General features: G+C 48.5%; 1 pseudogene; it reads left to right on the top strand.

Annotated features, from left to right (window-relative positions):
* The window catches only part of LOC115326783, a 102,591-nt pseudogene extending 82,718 nt beyond the window's left edge, over window positions 1-19,873 (top strand).
* Window positions 19,874-22,280: the final 2,407 nt, after the last annotated feature.

Below are 22,280 nucleotides of genomic sequence, written 5' to 3'. Positions count from 1 at the left end.
TGACTTGGGCGAGCTTGGTGAATTAATCGTATAGTCACGCTCGATTTTCACACTCGGGTCAAAGAGAATCGGGCTGCAATCCTGCTAAATACAACTTCTGGCATTGCTTCCAGACGGCCTAGCTGTTGGTTTTTGTCACAAACTCTGGCGCCGGCCGACTCTCCCACGAACTTTTTCTTTGCGAGTTTGTGCTGCTCGCCGTGGGCCCCTTCGCCAATTTGCCTTTTCAGTGGGCAAATTGCGTTCCGGCGACCACAAACGGGAAAACGAAACCCGGTTTTGTTTGTTTCTCCTTTTCTTTCCCCCGGAGCTGCCTTCGGCGCCGACAAAAACGCGAAATACGTCGCCGTGGAGGGGGCGGTTTTCGTGGGGAGCCGAATCAGCCGATTGTTTTTGCGCAGGGCTTTATGGGTCGTCAAGGGGGCAAGACGTTCATGGTTGCGGGGTGAAGTCGGCGGCAATGGCGTCCCGGCGACGCGATATCTTCTGAGTCTTTTTTATCGTCACCGCCGCGGTCTTCCTGCCAGTTCACCACCGCCGAGAGGCTGACGATGCCCCTTCGACACCAAATTTCATTGAGACCCGTCCGTACACTTCGGACTTCGCTTTTGCGGACATTTTATTTCGATTTGCTCTCCGTCCGTGGCTTGGTTCCTTTGTTTCATTGTTTGTATTCTGAACCATAGTATCGCTGTAGCGCGCCGACCGTTTTCTTTATTGCTTCTTTCTATTTTATACTTAGTGAAGTTCCTGTGGAACCTTGGGGTTTTCTTTTTGTTGTGTATTGCTTGCCGATGCGCCAAACCTTGAAATTTATGTTTATATATTTTTTTTTTCAAGTAAATATATTGCTCATTGTTCAAACTCTGTGTCCGCCTGAGCTCATTCCGTTCTTCCCCAACTTGGGCACACGCGCCAACCGCGCCGGCTGACCGGCCTCAACAAAAATAAATATTGTTTACAGTCGTTGTAGAGGGCCAGCGGGAGAACCGTCAAAGGGGAATCGAAACTCTGACAGTTTCGGTTTCGCTGCATGATCAAATTGATTGATCCGATTTGGGCGAGGAGTGGATGAACGTAGTTTAATATCGTTGGCACAGCATCGCACCTCAGCTTACGAGCCTTCTGTCCGTTTAGAGCTCAGCTCGTAGCTCTTCTCTGTTAGGTGATTGCTGCATAAGCGGGATCTCGATCTTGACGGGAACCCAGTCCCTACGCACAGCGACGATCCACTTTGCTCGTCACTGCACGTCTCGCGGAAAAGTGTGGAATGTCATGTCTTGGCTCACATGTGCTGCCCGGTGGTTGTGGCGCCCAACCGCACAACAAAAATCTCACCCAAGCACGAAATAAGTCGAGCACAACAACAAAAACGAAGCACGCTGAGGCGTTCACTCGTAGGCAAATGACGAGACAGAAATGCTCGCCAGCTCGCTTTGTGTTTTGTGACGTCAGAGTTTCAATGTTGCCAACGAAAGCACCGCTTACGCTAGAATGTGATTTGAGCAGTATAAATTCAATTACTCACGCAGAGGGGCATATAAAATTCAGATATTGCACGTACGATGCTTCTCGAGGCAATAACAACGATATTCAATGATTTTCTCGAATACAAAATTTGACCGGACAATCCCTTTAAGCTACCTGGCGGTACATGTCCTCGAAGACAGCGCGGAAGCACGGAGGTGAGGAGGAACCGGATTGTAACGTGGGTTTATAATCATCTACAATTAAAAATCTTCCCTTCTTCCTTTTGTGTTTAGAAGCTGCTCTTTCTGTCTTTGGTCCATGCTAATAATATAGCTGTATACATGATGCCACACTGAAAGAGGTATAATATACATCATGATGATAAGGGAAATTAATACTACATTGAGTATAAAATACGCTCGCCTGAAGTTCAGCTACTCCCCTTCCGATACCTTTTCTTGATCCCAGGAGCAACTGAAGGTTTCCTTCCAGAATAATTTCGCCACAGGTAGCTGCACCAGTCACGACGGTTACGACAACACTTTATCGCGGCGGCAGGTTCACGTGGTCGGCAGCGACTCGGACGGCGGCTGACGTTGTTGCGGGTTTCTCTGAAGGCGGAAACGGTGCCTGCAGCGTCAATGTATTCTCTCAAAGGTCAATGGTGGCGTCCTATTCGCAAAGAAAGTCCGTTCCGAGGATGACGTACATCGCACAGTCTTGCAGAACGACGAATTTCACACAGCATGTCTCACCGTGAATTTCGACGCGAGCAGTGCGCCTTCCGACTGGCGTGGTGATGCGTCCTCCAGCGGTTTGTATCTGCGGCCCATCCCACGGAGTCATTACTTTTCGAAGGTGGCGAGAGAGCATTCCACTAGAGACTGAGTAGTCTGCTTTGGAGTCCACGAGTGCCGATTGTCGTGGCCGTCGATAACAACATGTAAGTTTTGGGCACCGTTGCAGGAGCCTCGTTGTGATGCTTGGTGTCGGGAGAGTAGGAGGGCTCCGGCGTTCGTGGAGGCTTTTTACGTCCTTCGTTCACGGCAACTTGACCTCCGGGGGCAGCCGCTTTTAGTTTTCCCGGCGAGAAATGGGCGACAGGCTCTCTCGACGAGGTCGGTGCATCGCTGCAGCTAGAGGTCGTGGCGGTGCAAACCGGGACCCGTTTCGAGGTGCAGGCGGGGGAGACTGAGCTCGTCGAACGTACTCTTCTATCTCCTGTGGTCGCTCACCGTAGCGTGGGCGTGGATCGCTCGGGTGGAAGCCGCGCAGCCCTAAATGAAGGTAGGGGCAACGGCGGTGGATATGGTCGACTTTCCCTCAGTGGTAACGCAACGGCCGTCGATCGGTGGTCCTCCACACGTCGGTCTTTCTTGGAGCAGCTTGTTCTGGGCGGTCGTGCGCCCGGTCTTCCTGGCGTCGGAAATACTGCGAAACTGGAGGTTCACGTCGGGAAGGCGCCATTTACGGACGCGGTGCTGGTGGTGCTCGTCGGGCCATTGCGCCGTAGGATAACGTCAGTTCATCGGGGACTGCCACGCCGATGGGAGCCTTTGGTCGGATAACTCTCTTGAATTCTTCCTGCACGACATCGGCGACGGAGATCAAGACCGGGCGTGCGGCAGCGGGCAACGTCTTTTTCAGCTCCTCTTGGACGACTTCACGGGTTGTCACGCATACCGGGGAGGCTGGTACCAAGGTCGGCTCCGGCCGAATGTCGCCACACTAGTAAAGCCAGCGTGTCGCAGGTAGTGTCTGGCGCATGCCCGTTCTATATTTGACGCCTCCGTGACGAATTTGTCGACTATTGTCGTTGGATGGCGGATAAGACCGCCGAATATTTCTCACTTCACACCCTTCATCAGGTGGCGCAGCTTCTCTCCTGTAGCCTGAGGGTCCGCGCGGGCGCTCAGGTGAATAACATCCTCGACGAAGCTGGTGATGCTCTCATTTGGGCCTTGGGCCTTTGTTCAAAGGATGTCTTCGTCCCTGTGGCTCGGTGTTGCATGGTGAACTTCCTCTTCAGTTCTGGCTTACAAACCTCCCATGAGGTAAAAGAAACCTCGTAGTTGCTCTTGATATCGTGGTTCATCGGAGTCTTTTCTAGCGGGAATAAGATGTTCTGAAAGTACTGCACAGCTGTTTACTGTTATGACGGACCACACGTTCATAGTGTTGCAGCCAGTCCTCGGGTGTCCTCGTGGACGTCACCGTGAAAGGGCGTCGGAGTCCGGGGTGCGACGGACAGGCATACACCGGCACAAGCTGCCGGGGTCTGCGGCTGGTCGGCCATCGTCGTCTTTTTCGGCTTGGGCTTGTCTAGCAGCAAACCAAATTCAGGATACTCTCCCCGGGTGCAGCGGCTAGCGCGAGCTTCAGGTGCCTCGGAGAGTGGCCTTCTTACCGGACTTGGAATCGGGTTTGCACTGCGGGCCCTTGGAGGGGTACGCTGCACGTACCTGCGGTACCCCGTACCTCCAACAGAATGTCACTAATGACAAGGTGACGAAAAAAAAAATGAAAGCCGTTTACAACTCCCTCTAACCCCGTATTAGAGCGCAACTTTTGAGGAGGAGGGTGGGAGGGTACCGAGATATAGGTGACTCCCTGAGATCACGTGGCCTCAGGGAGTCACCTATCCCTCAGGCGGGGTCACGTGACCTCAGGAGGGGTCACGTGACCTCGGGGGTTTACGTGAGGGTAACTTTTATAACCCTCGTGGTCCTCGTGAGGGTAATCCTCGCCAGCCTCGTGAGGGTACCCCTTTGAGGGTAACTAACCCTCGCAACTCTCGTGAGGGTAAAGCTCGTGACCCCTGTGAGGGTAACCCTTGTGAAGGTAACCCTCGTGATCCTCGTGAGAGTAACCCCCGTAACCCTCGTGAGAGTAACCCTCGCAACCCTCACGAGGGTAACCCTCTTGACGTCATTATGGAGAACTACCCATAATGCAGCGTTCGGTAACGCCGCTTGCATACAACGCGTTGCATGCAAGCTTTGCATACGCGTTTGGTGCTACATCGATGACGATGTAGCACCAAAGGTGCTACATCGTCATCAGGTTTACCGAAAGGACAGCATTTTTTCATACCCTTCGGGTGGTGTGGCAATAATAGTACAGAGTGGAGTTGCCTGTGCTCCAGTCCCTCTAAAGACTCCACTTGAGGCAGTTAGAGTTCAAGTTATTCTTGACCGCCTCATTACTCTTGTGCCACTCTAGTTGCCACCCAATACTCCCCTACATTTGCAATAACTTCAAGGCCTCGTCGGTCTGTGGCATGAGCCCTTTTTAATTCTTGGTGATTTTAATTACCACGACCCCTTGTGGTAGAGTCCTCGAAAAAACTTTCGGGGTGGAGTCATTGAACTACTTTTTTAATCATCCGGGCTATGTGTTCTAAATAAAAAAGAAACAACGTTTTTAGTGCCGCCCATAACACGTTATGGGCGGCACTTTTACAGCTATTGACTCGTCCCTGTAATCACCATCGTTACTTCACTGTTTTTTATGGAAAGTTTTAAACAACCGTTTTGGCACTGATCATCTTCCCCTTATTCTACACAGAGTTATACTTATTGCACCGATTCCGACTCGCCTTCCTAGGTGTAAATTGGAGAATGCCGACCGGTCTATTTTTGAGTTTGAGGCTGTGCTTGATCCATCCTTTCATCGTCCTATGAGCCCCGACAATGCGACAGTTTTTGTCAGTGAATGTCTAATTAATGCTGCTTCGAATTCTATTCCTTAAACATCTAAACATCTTCCGAAGAGATGGAAACCGCGTTGAACTTGGGAGTTCACAAACGCTCGTAAGGTCCAGAATAAAGCTTGGGGGGTTTTTCGACTGTACCTATACCAATCGAAACCTAATTTTATTTTCAAAAATGTAGGCCTAAAGTGCATTAGCCAAGTGTTTCATGGACCAAATATGCCTCTTCTATAAATAGCCTTGTTCCAGCGAAGGAAGTGTGGGACCACCTGCGAAAAGTCTGACAAGGTTACCAACCTTTCCGAATCCCCCTTTATTCCTTTCCTGCCGTATCTCTCAGTGATACGCAAATGTTCTCGGTGTGGACTTCCAGCGTATTTCTAGTTCTTCCAACTTCAGTGTAAAGTTTAGGAAGTTTCAGTCTACTGCTCAAAAGCAATCAAACTCGATATCAGGATCTGGCCGGGCAGCTTACAACAGACCGTTCCGTATGCGCAAACTGGAAGTGGCGTTTGGTGTATAAAAGCAGTCTGCACTAGGTCCAGACGAAATTCATTGGCTAACGCTGGGGCACCAGTCCCAGGCATCATTATGTCATTGCTGACGTTTAATAATCATCTACGGAAAGAAGCTGCTTTCCCTCGTTGCTAGAGAAGGGCCCACATTATTTCTCTTTTCAAGCCTAGGAAAGACCCCTCCGTTCCGGCGAGTTACTGTCACACTGCGCTCACTAGTTGTCTTAAGAAAAGTGATGAAAGGCTCACACAACCAGCGTCTGGTGTATTTTCTTGATGAAGAAAACATTTGGACAATAATCAGAGTGGATTTGGGGAGGGGCGATCAGCCATAGACCATTTGATTCATTTGGAGACTTTTATCCGTGAGGCACCTGTACACCGGCAGCATTGTGTCTTGGAATTTTTTGATCTGCAAAAGGCCTATTATGACACATGGAGGTATGAAATTATTCGGGATCTGCACAATTATGGAGTACGAGGCCGCATGCTCCAGTGTATACACATTTTTTAAGCGACCGGACGTTTCAGGTTCGCATGGGTTCTACACTGTTCAATGTGTTCCATTAGGAAAATGAAGTCCCTCAGGGAGGAGTTTTAAGTGTTACCCTCTTTGCGAGTGTGATATCACCGTTTGCGTTTTACTCATTGTATGTGGGTGACGTGCAGATCTTTGTTGCTTCTTCCGAACTTTCCGCCTGTGAACGACAAACTACAACTTTCAGTCAATAGGATGAGCCAGTGGGTGGATGAAAACGGTTTCCCTCTTTTTCCAGAAAAACTGTCTGTGTTTCCTTTTCGCTCTGCCAAGGATCGTCTCTTGATCATTCCTTGCATTTGAAGCAGATTTACATACCCGTTCACCATGAACAAAAATTTCTGGGCATAATTCTCGACAAGAAACTCACTTTTGTACCTCATTTGAAGGAATTGAAGCGCAAATACTTAGAGTCATCATTCATTTTCGAGGCGATGTCCAAACACTCGGGGGGTCTGGCAGGCGCTGCCTCCTACGACACTAGAATGTCTTAGTTTGGTCTTGCCTTGACTATGGTGCAATTCAGTATGGATCTGTATGTCCATCTGCACCGAAGATGCTGGATCCGGTTCACCTCCTAGGGCTCCGCCGAGCTCCAGGGTTTTTTCGCACATCACCTGTGTTGAGTTTGTAATCAGACACCTTTCAGATGCCTCTTGAGAAACATAGACAGTACCTTAGCCTTTCTTATGATTGCAGGGCCTATTCTAACCCACAACACACATCCTACAGTACCATCCATACCTGTATATTCTCAAAACTTTATAAAAACAAAACAGGTATTTTATGTCCTCTTAGCTTTCCCATTCAAAGCCTTTGTGCCTCCCTCCAGTTTTCCCTCAATGATGCTGTCAAACTAATGCACAAAGAAAGAGTTGCTCCGAGGGACAAAGTGCCCATGTTCTGCGACTGGGCGCTCACAAAGTATAATGAACGGGATATCTCTTCTCAAGCCCTGCATCAAAATCTTCAGACATTACAGGAGACATAGGGAGAGTATAATGAATTCTATACTGACGGGGCAAAATCTTCGTCTTCTACCCCTCTTTCACGGAAGAAGAAGCCGTATACTCTGGTTTTATCAGAGCTTAATAATGTCTCCCTAGCCGTTGAATATAATATGAGCAACAACACATTAATGGCTATTCAACATCGCCGACAATATTTTCCTAAAGAGAAGAACACAACGAGAAAACAGCGAATGGGTTTACTGTACCTCTCGGTTGCACGTCCTCGAGAGCCGGCACTCAGGGCCCGCCGACCATGGCTGTCGCCGGTCGCTCAGAACTCGCAGTCGGAGTCCGTGTTCATGCCAGCGGATCGTCCTTCCCACGCCAGCGCTGCCTAGGCTAGCTGTCCCGGGCTGTCATACCCCGATTCTCGCTGCAGAACCACCCCAGGATCGTCATGGCCCAGGCCAGAATGGCCAGGGCTCGCCGTTCCCACCGGTTCTGCTCTAAACCTGGCTGGTGGACCACTCCGGCAATCGCCACAGGCCAGACCAGCCAGAACGGCACCAACTTCCAGCCCGACCTCAGCCTCGCGCAGCACGCCCTGTCTCTGGCTCCAGCTCGTGCCTTCGGCCGACCGCCCGTCACGTGCCTTCCGCTACGTCGTCTTCCTACCTCATCTCCCTCAAACTTTTACCATGAAAACTCTTTAATACCTCTTTCCCAGTATAGCCGTCTTAAGTAATTTTGTTTAGCGCAATATGTCCTAAGTCGCTTGCGCGCTATAAAACCCCAATCATCATCATCACGTTGAACTTGCGAGAATATCTCGCTGAAATAATAATTAAAAGAGAAGTCCGCTTCTTGGAAACGAACCCGGAGCCTCCGCGTGATAGCCAAGCGCGGTAACCACTCGGCCACGCGCTCCCTTTTCATTTCTTTATTGCACTCGGCAACGCGCTCGCTTTTTTGTTTTTTTTATTCAGCGGGTATTTGAAATCATATCTCAGAAAGCAAGCTGCCCGGCACTTTCGGGCAGTTGCACACTTAAAATTCTTTCATATTCACAAGGCTTTCCAAAGTATATACCCATTCAGTCAAGGACTAGTTGTTCTCGTAGACACTCAAAGTTTGAGCAGTCAACTCAATGAGAAATAGGTGCCCAGATTTTAGGGGCTGTTCAGAAGGTCTGACGGGCTTACGGGATTTCCATAGACTGAAAAATGCAATAACCATAGTCAATACAACCCTGCGGCTCGACAAGAAGGAAGCGTATTGAATACGACGTTATACACAAATCTCTTATTAAAGTTCGTTTCAAAACATCTCAAAGGAAAATGGCGTCCCAGGAGTGCAGAAAGGAGTGTTCAATAGTTTCAGGTTCTTTACAACGAGGGCAGTTTACAGCACCGGAACTATGAAACACCATTCTCCAAGTCAGAGTTCCATTGGCAGAGTACCAGTGTGCAAGCAAAAAAAGTAAAACTTTGCTGCTGGAGGTATTGCCATTTTTCTCAACCGGGTCAAGACATCCTGCCCTGGCCCATTGTCATACATCACACGATACACTGACACTAGAAATACGTTATTAATCATATCATGGTACAATTTTCTTTGACTAACCGAAGCCAGATAATCACGAGGGAACCGCACACTCACAAATCTAAAAGCTTCAACAACCTCTTTTACAAACCCAACCAGTCTTGCAGAAGGACCGATGGACGAGCTCTCAAGGGTATTTGGAATATGGCTCGTGAGCCTTGTTTGAAATATTACATGCAATGTGGATGCTTTGGGTCTCGTAAACACAAAAAGCGTGAAACCACAGTTCGGATGAAAAATTGTAGCAGCCCGAGTTTTTAGGTCCTTGGGAGGACCTAAAAACAGATTATCCCGTCGCGTGGGTTCGCTTGAGCATTTCCATATGAACAGAACAAAAACTCCAGGCATCTTTTGGATGCTATTTCGAGCGCAGTGCAGCGCCTGTAGCACATACCACACCCTAGCAGTCAAAAATATATTGCAGACCGTGGATCTGGTAAAAATAGACATATTGCGACCTCCCCATTTGCTCGTTGGCTCCTTTAAATCGTCAGCGACGCCCTCCCAATAATTTGTGCTCGTTTTAGGTCATCTCGTGGTGCCCCGAAGGTACCTCTTTGATGCGCAGCTCCACTGAATACCCTAAAACAGATCCGGCGTTTTTTCCTACTCGCCTTGCCAGACGCCAAGACGCTTGAGCACATTTATCTTTGCACCTGTGGAATTACCAACATTTTTACACGATTCTAGCACCTAACTAACGCTCTTTTTGTCCCCGCAAAAACCGAAAATATTGTCAGCGTACCCGAAACTTTCACTTCTATGTTGTCCATTTTAAACCCCCTTACATGTTCGCTTTTTATGATACTTAAACAAAAAGGCTCAAGGTAGAGACTAATCAGCAAGTGTGACAGAGGGCAGCCTGTCGCAGAAAGGAACCCACATTTATCTTTACACACAACAAATTTTCTATAACGAGCCACGTGGCACAACCCGCGTAAGCCATTCTAACCCCTTCGCAGATAATTTTCCCAACATTATATTTAGTCAAAATTTCCCACAGTACTCCAGGGCACACGTTGTTCAGCGCCTTTTCCAGGTCAATCTGTATCATTGTCACTTGATTACCTCAATCATTTGCGCTTTCAAGAATGGTCCGTGCTACATGATTGTTGAACTTAATTGCCGTCCCATCGATTCCACATGTCTGGTGGTCCCCTACCAAATCGCAGACTACAGGCTAGGTTCGTTGCTATAAAATTCTTCGAAATATCTTATAATCAACGTTAGTTAATGCTATGGGTCGGTACCCCGACACCTCTGCTTTTGAACAACGTCATTAGATTTAGCTATCAGCTTTGTATGCGATTGTAAGAACGATGGTGGTAGTGCCTTGAGCTCGTAAGCTTCACGAATAACTTCGTAATAAAATGAGAAAATTGGAGCGCGGAAGGGGTGATAGATTTCTGCGCAGAGACCATAAGGACCAGGCGTTTTGTGGGCGGCGAGGCCTTCGATGGCTCTTTCTATCTCGGTCAACGTGATGGGTTCTTCCGCACACTCTTTAACACCTTGCGATAGCTCTGGTGTTATCCGGAGTAGTTCTTTGATGGCTGCCATGTCCTTAGGCATATCTTTGACTCCTAAGAGTTGGCCCTAGTACATCACAAACGCCCTTCCAATGCCACCCCTTTCATTTATGACAACGCCGCTTTGTTCCATGGCGGAAACTAATTTTTGCAAGCGCAATCTTTCGTTCATCAGCCAGCCGAGGTTTCTTGGGCTGTTTCCCGAGGAGAAACTTCTCGGCTGTTGCCTGCACTACCGCTCCACGATACTTTTTATCTTGAAAAGCTTGAAGTTTGGCTTCCACTAGTTTTATCTCTGTAGTCGTCCCCCTCGCTTATCACTCTAGACCTTGAAAGGTTCCAGCCAGCGCTGCTGAATTATTACGGGCAAAGCTCCTTAGGGGCTAGCCATGTCCGCATGTCCGTCCGATGTCCGGCGTCAAGTGCTCGTGCTCACGAGCACGTGAGCACGTTCTGCCGTGTTCGTGTAGAACAAAAAAACAACCGCATCTCTACATGATGAATGATGTTGATTGGGGCGAAGCTCTGGCGGTGCTTGTCTGTGTAGACAGTGAGCCGCAGCATGCCGAGCCTTTCGTTCGTTTTCATCCATGTCAGAAAGAGAATGTGTGGTATGGAACGTGGTTATATACGCATTTGAGCATTTGACCGCAGCATGACATGGATAAAAACGAACGAAAGAAAGGCTCGGCATGCTGCGGCTGAGCGTCTACGCAGACAATCAAAACCAGAGCTTTTCCCCACTCAACATCATTCACCACGTGGAGATGCGTTTTTTTTTTCATTCTTTACTGCATTGTAGCTCAAAATAGACGACAGTTTTATGGCTAATTCTTTAACTTCCTGTTTAAGAAACTTCCATTTCTTCATATAACTTATACTGCAATCCTCAGTCACTTTTCTTTGAAGGTTTTTAGCACCATCTGCATAAACTTCGTCTTTTAGCAGCGTTACATTAAATTTTCATAGTTTCCAGTTGAAATTTCGTGTCACCTTTTCTCTTTCCCCGCCAATCACAGTTACAAGGCAGTGAGCTGTGAAAAAGATCGGTTTGACAGAGTATCCCCTGGTGCATGTGCTGACTTCGTGGAAACATAAATCTTGTCCAAACCTTTCACCACTAAACCTTCCACCTCTGCGACGTGCTCCAGCTCACATTCATCTAACATGGATTTCAAAAATTGAGCGCTTCTGTCGTTACGTGTAATTGCTGATGAACTATCTTCTGGGTTACACACGCAGTTGAAGTCGCCTAGTAACACGATCTACCTATCATACTTTAAGTTATAGTCTAATTCAAGAAAAAAAACTTCCCTCTCGTAATTGCGTTCGGAGCTTAAATGCACAGCACACGCCAGTGTTGATTTTTAGCCCTGAAATTACAATAACAAGTCTGCTTTCGCCATCTGTTATGTTTTTTTTTAAATCGGTCAGGTCAATTGTCTTCGCGAGAAACAAAAAGAAACACCCTGCCGACACTGCAGTGGTTTGTCTGACACACATTTCATACCTATTACAAAAGGTTATAGGGCATACTGAATCAGTTCACTACCGTCAGTTTTAGTTTGCTGAAGGGCTAGAATGTCTATATTTTCGTCACTGAGAAGTCGTTGGAATTGATATTGTTTTTCCTGACATTTAAGCTGGCAGATTGAATAGGCGCGATAGGTTCGCGCGTGATGTTGTATTAAAAGGCGAATGCTCTCAAACTCACCCGAGAACACCTTTTAAAGCTGCCTATCTTCCAGAAAAATTTCGGTGAATGCCACACACTATGAGTCTTTACGTTTGAGGCCATCCCGGAGGTCTCAAGTCTTGGTCACGATTCACGACACGGATGTTCTTGGGTTCCTCCGCTTGCCACGGTGGTTCTTCATCAGCCGTGTTATCGGGTGAGGTCTTGTGTTGTTTCTGGTCCCGTTGTCGCTTCCCGGTGTGGTCGACGTCGATGTTTATGGGTTCTGCCACTTCAGTCTCACCTTCTGCGGTATTCTTATTGCCACTCGCGTCACCGAGCGAGCGCCTGCGTGGCCGAGTGGTTACCGCGCTTGACTTTCGTGCGGAAGCCCAAGGTTTGATTCCGTGGAATGACGTGTCATTAATTTATTCTTTCAATTTAAATTTCTGGTGAACTAAAGAACCTTGTTGACTGTTCGAGGTCCGAATATTCTACACGTTGAACCTTCTACGCCGATTGTTCCAGAAGCCTACACGTGTACATAAAAGGCTCCGCGTGGCGAGCCGCTGTCAGTTTCGCCCCAGCGTTGAATCCAGCTGTCACGCCGACTTCGTCGACCGCGACGCTCTGATGCTATCATCTCTTTCCTTGTTTTGGGCACAAGTTTGCCCCATTAAACGTGCAATTTACTCAGTTATTCACCTCCTATCACTTGTCATTCGTCACATTTTGGTAGAGGTGCGGTGTAACGCATGTCCTTGCAGCATACCCCTCCGTGGGCCCGCAGTGCAAGTCCGACACCAATCCCACGAAGACCCACGGAAGATACCACCGAGACACGAGTAAGTCACCTCACCCAGGGCCCACACCCCCGCAGGGGGCACGTGCGTTAGTAGGTGTTTGGTGAGTGGCGTCACCACGGACCCCGCACCATGCGGGTACGCCCACCCAGCTCTGGCTGTGCGTGGCTTTCCTGTGTTTGGGGAAAATGGCATCCTGGTGGTTGAGCCAAGCGCGGGGTAGGTTTGTACCTCGCGGGGCCCCCCGGGTGAGGCAATACATCACTTTGGCTCCCGCTTCTCATAGAAAGGTGTTTTGGTAAGGAGCGGCCAGGATGATTCAGTCAGTCGCCTCCTCTCCGACTATCCCCTCCCTTCTTTCACTCCCACCTGTACTTATATTTCTCCTCTGTCTTTCCTCTCCATTTTCCTTTCACCATCATGGCGGCAAGGGCGAAGCTTGAGTGGAGAAGGGCGCTAGTCTAGACCCATTCTTGTGTATAACATCGGGGTAGGTGCTACTGGAGTAACCTGCACTGCAAAGCCATTTTTGTTATGTGCCGTTACCCTGTCCCATGTTGGGATTCATGGTGGGCAGCACACCGCAGATGTTGGATGTCTCTCATATTTTATTGGTCTGAAAGCAAAACTTTACACTGATCGATCTCTGAAAGGAGTTTGCACCAAAACCACCGCTCCTTTAAAGACTACTGATATTGCTCAAGTCTTCCCAAACTTCTTAGTAATGCACTGCAAATACGAACTACCACTTGGAAAGCTCCCCCTTCCTTCTTGCGAAAACCCAGGAATCATATGTTAGAAAATCTTACAACGCAAACAAGTTCCACTCTGGAGATCTCCTTGTCGAGGTTGAAACAGAGCAACAAAGTAAAGTTCTCCTTAGACTAACTAATATAGCTGATCACAAAGTCACAGTAACGCCACTCCGATCTCTCAACACCATTCGGGGCGTGATCTCCGAAGATATTTTGTTGAAAAGCACTGATGATCAGATCCTTGAAGGAAACAGCAATCAGGGTGTGATGCAGTGGGGCGTATTACCTTTCGTCTAGATGATCAAAAGAAGCCTTCGAAGCAACTTGTGCTTGCATTTAACTCCACAACCCTCCCCTAGGCGGTCAAGTCAGGATATCTCAACCGCAAGGTTCGACCGTTTATCTGCAATCCGAGACGTTGCTTTATCTGCCAGCGTTTCGAACATGGGACAGCCACTTAGCCTCTTGTAGGGGACGGTAAACCTGTGGAAAATGTCCAAGCAATGATTACCCTACTGACAACTGTGCAAGTGATTTCTCCAAATGCGTGAACTGTTCAGGCGCTCTCCCTGCATACTTTTGCTCATGCCCAAAGTTTAAACAAGAAAAATACTAACACTGAAAACCAAGGAAAATCTGACCTACCTTGAAGCCCGAAAACGCCTCTCTTTCCTACAGAGAGACACCTACGCCGCTACGGTCAGCAAAGGGATAGCACCTACAACGGCGTCCGTGGGGACACAGGTATGCCTTTTAGACCTTTCTGCCCAGGGCAAGCCCCAAGCACCCAAAGTCTGACCTGGAGTCCCTAAAGAACAGGGGGATACAACTCAGACCGCATTCTCAAAGGCAACGGCCCCGCGCCGTCTGCCCGCACGTCCTCGTGGGAAAACTATGACGACAGAGCCACAGTGTCTTGAGGGGCGCCCTTCATCTTCCTCGCATCGCGAGGTTGAGGCAATGGATGTCTCCAGCTGTCCGCCGGAGCCTCCACCTGCCCCCAAGGGTGGTAAAATCTGGTCAAAAGTTAAGAACCCAAAGAAAAAGACTGAAGCGACTGGTCCAGAAGCTGGCACAGAGCAAGTGCTTATTCGTGGATGCTGTTTCAACCCTCCCAAAAATGCTCATTACCACATCATACACCTCACAGAATCAATGTTTGTTGTCGCTCACCTGCATTACCTCACTCACTCTTAGGGATCAGTTGAGACACAGGAATAACGGCGACTCCCTCGCCAGTGGTGTTAGCCCGAAGTCTCGGCCCGCTTTGAGGTCAGAGGGGGAACTCTACAAGGATCAGCGAGAGTACTATTGGCGAGTCCCTTGCCTGGGGCACTACTTTTATTTGTTTTTCTTGAAAGGTTTGGTCGGAACTGCCCCCTCCTGACATCCACACCCATTCATGTTCTATTTCGTTTTTTATTAAATTTGGTTTTAGATTTTTCTTAGAACCCTGTTTTGTTAGCGGTGCATTAAAACTTGAGCTGCTCCTGCGCTAGGGCTACGAACTCGACGCCCCGAGTTTCAAACTTGTCACCGACATGAGTCTTATACAACGGAACTGCCGAGGTCTCCTGCTCAACTATGACGATGTTTGCTTCTTTTTGGAAAAATATCGTCCACTGGCAGTGTGTCTTCAGAAAACGGACCTGAAAGAGAGTCATTCAAGTGTCTTTAGGCACTTTTATTTTTTCCGCAAGGATGGAGATCGCTCTTTTCACTGTTACGGCTTCGTAGCCATAGTAGTGCAAAAATCAGCTGCATGTGTTGAAGTTCTTGAAGCAGTGGCCTTTCGCATTCTGTCAGACCGCCTTATAACCCTTTGTACAGTTTACATTCCACCAAACTTTCATTTAAGGTGTGAACACCTTGAGTAAATCATTGCTCAATTCCCCCATCCATTCATTATTCTTGACGATTTTATTGTACGCAATCCTTTATGGGGCAGTACTAGACGAGATACTCGTGGAGCAATCGTCGAATGGTTATTTTGTCTCCAAATTTGTGTCTGTTGAACGAAAAGAAACCCACATATTTTAGTGCCCTCACAAACTCATTTACATCAATTGACCTCTCTATAAGTGAACCTATTTTATTTTCACTGTTTTTATGGCAGGTTACAAGTAATTCTTTAGGCAGTGACCACATGCCGATTGTTTTAAGACGGAATAACCCAGGTGTGACTCTCCCCACACGAACTCGCCGCTGGAAAATCGAGAAGGCAAACTAGTCAAAAAGTTACTTCCGGGTTAATAATAAAATATTAATGCAACTTTATTTGTAAAACAATAAAATAATGTGAAAAGTATATGTTCGCCGGTTCCTTTTTTTGTACGATTTTTTTATGTTTTTTTTTTGGAAAGCACTCTACCTGCCCTGTGATAGTTGCAAGGAAGTAAAGGGAGAAGAAGGTTAAGTACGGGAGAGAGCGGAAAGAAGAAAAAAAAGGAAACTTCGTTCTCAATTAATTAATTCAACGCTAGGTGGCGCAAGCTACCGCCCAGTATAAAAGGAACAGCCAATATACATCCATCCGCCTTCCCGCCACTGCCGGCTGCCACCGCTGAATTCGCCGGTTCGATTTTCTTCGAGCGAACTTCTGGGACAGTTTGACTAGCTTGAACTGGTTTGAACTTTGAGTTACCTTGCTTTCGGTTAAGCTACATCCAGCAGCGTCCACAATAGTGACTACTGACTGATTAAGCGTACAGCCGAACAGCCCCTGGACGGCGGGACTCGGGAACCGTAAGTAACCACCTTTTTGATAACCACTGTGCAAGTGCTTATTTTCTTGAAAACAATATGACGTAAGCTGGCATCCTATCGTTCTCTTTGTTTCAAAAGTAACAAGAGGGGGAAAAATGAAGTGACGTAGAAAACCATTACATCGTCTGTGCAACCGACAAAACAGAGGAATACTTGCCGAGAGCTTGCGCGACCATCTTGCTGACATTTTTCCGAACTCTGTTTCTTGTGGCGGCGGATAGGGATATGATGTTTGACAGTGATGACGACAGCGACAACGGAGCGAAAGATGTTTTAAACAGTGCTACCCAACGGTTTCAGTTTACTTTGCGTGGACACAGATTCAGAGTCGGGTGGCACTGAAACCCGGTCGTCCAGATTAACCTACATACTAATCTCGAGTGTCGGGCTCAGACTGACGCCATCTTTCTGAACTTTTCGAAAGCTTTTGATCATGTTCCCCATCAACGACTACTATCCAAACTGGCATCCCTTCGTCTTGACCCGCTAATCTTCTCATGGATACGTGACTTTCTTTCTTACCGCGTGCAACACACGGTTACTAATTACCATGAGTCTGCCCTAACAAACGTTTCATCTGGTGTTGCTCAAGGGTCCGTACTGGGTCCCGTACTTTTTTTAATATTCATAAATGACCTTCCGGCCACCATTTTATCTAATATTCGCCTGTTTGCCGATGGCTGTTTCGTATATAATAAAGTAACAAGTGTGCATGACAACATTCAACTTGAAGATGATTTAGTAAAAATTAATAAATGGTGCGAAAAGTGGCTGATGCCATTTGTTAAGAATGGAACCTTCGGTGACCTTCTTCCGAGTTTCAACACTGCGGAAACGAGTCAAGACGAGTCCGGGACCGTCGCCCGCTTGTCGGGGCCTGCGCGAAACGAGTCCCAACGAGTCCGGGACCCTCGCCTGCGTGACGGGGCCTGCGGCAACAAGTCTCAACGCGCCCGTGACGTTAACGGGACGTGTGTGTGTGCGTGGTGGTTGGTGCGCTCGGGAAAGGGAGAGAGGCATGGCCTAACTGCGGAGAACTTTGGCTACGTCGCACTGGACGGCGGGTTGCTGCATCGCACTGGCTGCCCTGGCGGGGAGTGAGGGAGAAACGGACCCTATATAAGGCGGAGCGCGAGGCTGCTCCGTTGTTCTCTCGGATTTGACGACTGTATCGCTACCATGTAATTAAACCGTTCGTTACGTTACCAAGTCTCCCACCTCCACTGAACCCCTGGGTTCTTCACTTCGGGGAATGGACGTCGTCTCGAGCCAGGAAGCTTCCGGACGTGCGGCCTAAACCCCGCCTCGAACAACTGGTTGGCAGCGGTTGGGATCGGACCATGCGACATCGTGCTACATCTGTGGGTGAGCGTTTGGACTTTGCTTTGAGATTCGCCAGGCTTCAGATTATGGGTAATTAATTTTGAACTGCTGGGAATCCTTAGCGTTTGACTCGTGCGCTAGGTTTTTGTACAACCTCGCGACAAGTTTTAGAACAAAGCCAAAGCTAAGAAGCAGCGATCATGGATCTAATGAGGTTACTGAGAACAGATTTACTCTGTTTATGTGAAGAATTGGGTGTGGAGGTGGAGCAAAAGATGAAGAAATCTGAGATCAGTAAAGCAATTTCAGAGAGCGCGGAAGCAGAGGATATTAAAATTGCGTGGGAATTACTTCAGAACGCTAAAAGTGAGGCTGCAGCAAGAGAGGAACGAGCGCAGGCTGCAGCAAGAGAGGAACGAGCGCAGGCTGCAGCGAAAGAGGAACGAGAACAGGAGCAGGCTGCAGCAAGAGAGGAACGAGCGCAGGCTGCAGCGAAAGAGGAACGAGAACAGGAGCAGGCTGCAGCAAGAGAGGAACGAGCGCAAAAAAGGCTAGAGCTCGAAATTGAACAACAGCGATTAAACTCGCAGAACAGTAGAGTTGGGGCTCAGGTACGAGCAAGTGAGGCCGAGTCGTATCAAATGAAGAAGCTCCTGCAGCCGTTTAAAGTTGGGGAAGACGTGGGCCTATTCTTAGTTAACTTTGAGAGGACATGTGAGAAGTTGAGCTTCGCCCCAGAAACGTGGCCGCAACGGCTTTTGACTTTGTTGCCCTGTGAGGCTGCAGAGGTTGTCGCGCGCCTTAGTACTAGAGACGCGAACGACTACGACAAGGTGAAGTCGAGCCTTTTGAAGCGGTATCGCCTTTCTGCCGAGGCGTTCCGTCAAAGGTTTAGAAACGCATCCAAAAAGAGCAGCGAGGGCTACTCGGAATTTGCGTACGGGCTTAAAACCAACTTGATAGAATGGTTGAAGAGCGAGGAAGTGTACGAAAGCCGAGACAAGGTAGTCGAGTGTGTGTGCCTCGAACAGTTCTTTCGTAGCATTCCGCAGTCAGTCAAGCTCTGGGTGCAGGATAGGGTAGGAGTCGACTCTGTCGAAAGGGCCGCTGAGCTAGCCGAAGAGTACGCAACGCGTAGAAAGCTGAGCGGAGAGGAAAGCGAACCCGGCCGGAGCGATCAGCGCAAGCCCTTCCAACAGGGAAACGGCTCGCGAGAAAAAAGGCCCGAGAAGCCAGAAACAGGACAAAAGGTCCCAGAAAAGAGCAGAGATCCCTCGAACGGAAATCCCTCGAACGAAGACGAGGCACGGAAAAGCCAAAAAGGGCAGTTCGAGGCAAGGAAGCCGTTCCTGTGCTACAACTGTCAGGAGCCGGGACACACAGCGGCCAGGTGTAACAAACCGCGGGTTGTGTTCTCGTACGTGAGCGGTAGTGACAAGGACCTGAAGCTTCTTCGTCCATATCTTCACGAGCTCCAGGTAAACGGAAAGCCGTGCAGGGTGCTTCGTGACAGTGCAGCGACGATGGACGTTGTTCATCCGTCGTATGTAACGTCATCCGACTTTACTGGAAAGGTAGTTTGGATCAAGCAGCTGCTCGAGAAGCACAGTGTCTGTCTGCCTATGGCGAGAGTAAGGATAACTGGCCCGTTCGGAGAGCTAGTGACAGAGGCGGCTGTCTCCCAAACAGTCCCGTTGGAGTATCCCTATTTGTTTTCTAACCGGTCAGATTTCCTGCTGCGCGAAAGGGGTCAACAACTGGGAGGAGGACTAGTTCAGTCGTGTACGAGGTCCAAATCGCGTCAGCTCGCCCCTTTGTTAACGAGTGATCCAGGGCCAAAGGCAGCTGACTGGGAGCAAGCACTCCCAGAGTTGGAGGCAGAGAAACGGGATGAGGGGGTCCGGGTTGTAGAACAGCCCGACCTCGTAGCACTAGAAAGCGTACGCCGTCCCAACGCGCCGGCGAAAAAGGCGGAGGAAGACGGGATCATTAAAGGATCTCTCGTAGCTCCGGCGTCACGTAACTGTGGTCCTTTGTTACGAGTAGACAGAGTGTCTTTGACAGTCGAGCAGAAGAGCGACACTAGTGTGTCAGGGTTTCGCGGTACAGCTCAGGAGATTGCTAGGACCAATGTGACGGGGCATGAAAAAGGCGGATTGTTTTATCGGCGCTATAAGGACCGCATTTTCACGTCTAGAAATCACGTGAAAATCGATCACTATGACTTCAGCGTAAGAAAGAGGAAAGGCAAATTTAACAGCAATGTCGATGGGTTGAGCAGTTTTTTCTGATATCACCAAAAAGAGTAGGGATGATCTCAGAGCTTTTCGTCATCCACGGGAATGAGGATCAAAGTGGGGGCACTTCGTTAAAGCCCCAAAAGACCTCACAAATTGCGAAGAGTTTGTCTTTTGTATTTTGTTCATAGTGACCTCGTTGGAAAAATGAGTTTTGCTTTGGCGACAGCGGGTCTCGATACCCGAAATTGTCCTAAGGTTTTAAATTGCATTGTTTTGGCAAATTTTGGTAATCCGTAATCCAGTCTGGCGGGTCTCTGGCGGATTCCGAGCGTTTGACTGCGGTGTGGCGTGGTGTTGTGGGGGACGTTTCCGCTGATGCCTCCGTTGTGAGAGGTTTGCGAGTTTGCGAGTTTGCTTAGTGCTTGCAGCATCTTCTCAAGGCCTACTCCAAGCCCACCTCTTCAGGCCAGCGATAGTATCACCGGCCATTCGAGGTTTCCCTGGCCCCGGAGGGGCTGTTAAGAATGGAACCTTCGGCGACCTTCTTCCGAGTTTCAACACTGCGGAAACGAGTCAAGACGAGTCCGGGACCGTCGCCCGCTTGTCGGGGCCTGCGCGAAACGAGTCCCAACGAGTCCGGGACCCTCGCCTGCGTGACGGGGCCTGCGGCAACAAGTCTCAACGCGCCCGTGACGTTACGAGACGTGTGTGTGTGCGTGGTGGTTGCTGCGCTCGGGAAAGGGAGAGAGGCATGGCCTAACTGCGGAGAACTTTGGCTACGTCGCACTGGACGGCGGGTTGCTGCATCGCACTGGCTGCCCTGGCGGGGAGTGAGGGAGAAACGGACCCTATATAAGGCGGAGCGCGAGGCTGCTCCGTTGTTCTTTCGGATTTGACGACTGTATCGCTACCATGTAATTAAACCGTTCGTTACGTTACCAAGTCTCCCACCTCCACTGAACCCCTGGGTTCTTCACTTCGGGGAATGGACGTCGTCTCGAGCCAGGAAGCTTCCGGACGTGCGGCCTAAACCCCGCCTCGAACACATTAAACAAATCTAAATGTAAACTAATCTGTTTCACTAGAAAAAAAAACTGTTTTGTCCTACCAATATCACTTGGGCTCCGATTTAATTGAGACCGTTCCGTCGTACAAATATCTTGGTGTAAAATTAACATCAGACCTTTCATGAAATAATCACATTGAAGCCATCTGCGGAGACACCTCCAGGACCCTGGGAGTACTCCGACGTAACCTTCGACCTGCTTCACCAACAGTCCGCAAAGTGGCCTACGACACACTTATCCGACCTAAATTAGAATATGCTGCCTCCATCTGGGACCCCCTCAAGGCTACCTTGTCAATCATCTGGAAGCAACTCAAAACAGGGCCACTCGTTTCACCCTCTCCACGTACGATAACTCCACCAGTGTCTCTTCCCTAAAAAGGCAATTTACCCTTTCTTCTTTGCAGCTTCGTAGGAACATCTCTCAGCTCTGCCTCCTTCACAAAATTTATTATGACTGTCTTGACCTTAAAGCAGCATTATTATCACCTCCCGATCGAACATCATCTCTCCTAAACAATGCCTGTACCATCAAAAGGATCTCTAGCTCAACGAACGCTTTCAACCGATCTTTCCTCCCACAAGCTATCAATGACTGGAACAGCCTCCCATCCTCCATCGTCACCGTCGTAGAACTAAACGCATTTAAATCAAGTCGTCAGTCGCACTTTTTATGTTGTTAACTGTTTACCAACCTTTTCCTGAATGTATTTTTGTGTGTCTGTTTTTCCAATGTATAATATGAATGATCCCCCCCTTATGTAATGCCCTCACGGGCCCTTAAGGTTCAATAAATGAAGGTCGTTTGAGCTTGGCAAGCGAGCTAGAGACATGGGCTAGGTCATTAGTGCGACAGTGTGCCCAGCACTTTCTTTGCGATTTTAGAAATTCTTCGTGAAATCTGGCAAATGCTAGTGAGAGGTAAGGTCCCACATGGAGACACAACTGTGTTTGTGTTGACTGTTGCAAAAGCTGAAAATGTCTGTCCGCACAGGTATGCACAATGGCAAGGAGGGCAGAAGAACTTCTTGAGAACCTTAGTTGTTTGAAAACAGGTGCAACTCGCACTAATTTTTTAACAAAAGCGTTTGCTATTAGTCGACAACTGCCCACATTATCTCTCTGGCACACCTGCAAATCCTTGACAAAGGGCTGAATATTGCCTTGTTAATAAGTTTAGGTGTTTTGCATTTAGTATTGTGTTGTTTTGTTTGCAGGCAAAGAAGTCCTAAGAATCGTGTCCTAAGCAGGAAGTCCTGGTGCAAATCTCAACTCTCGAAATATACAATTCGGTGTTTACCTTTATTTTATCCTTTAAAAAACACAGAATTTATCC

The sequence above is a fragment of the Ixodes scapularis genome, unplaced genomic scaffold (assembly GCF_016920785.2).
Source record: "Ixodes scapularis isolate PalLabHiFi unplaced genomic scaffold, ASM1692078v2 PGA_scaffold19__2_contigs__length_565841, whole genome shotgun sequence".
In the NCBI taxonomy this organism is placed as follows: Eukaryota; Metazoa; Arthropoda; class Arachnida; order Ixodida; family Ixodidae; genus Ixodes; species Ixodes scapularis.
Note: the sequence above shows the minus strand (reverse complement) of the source record. Positions and strands in the feature narration are given on the sequence as shown.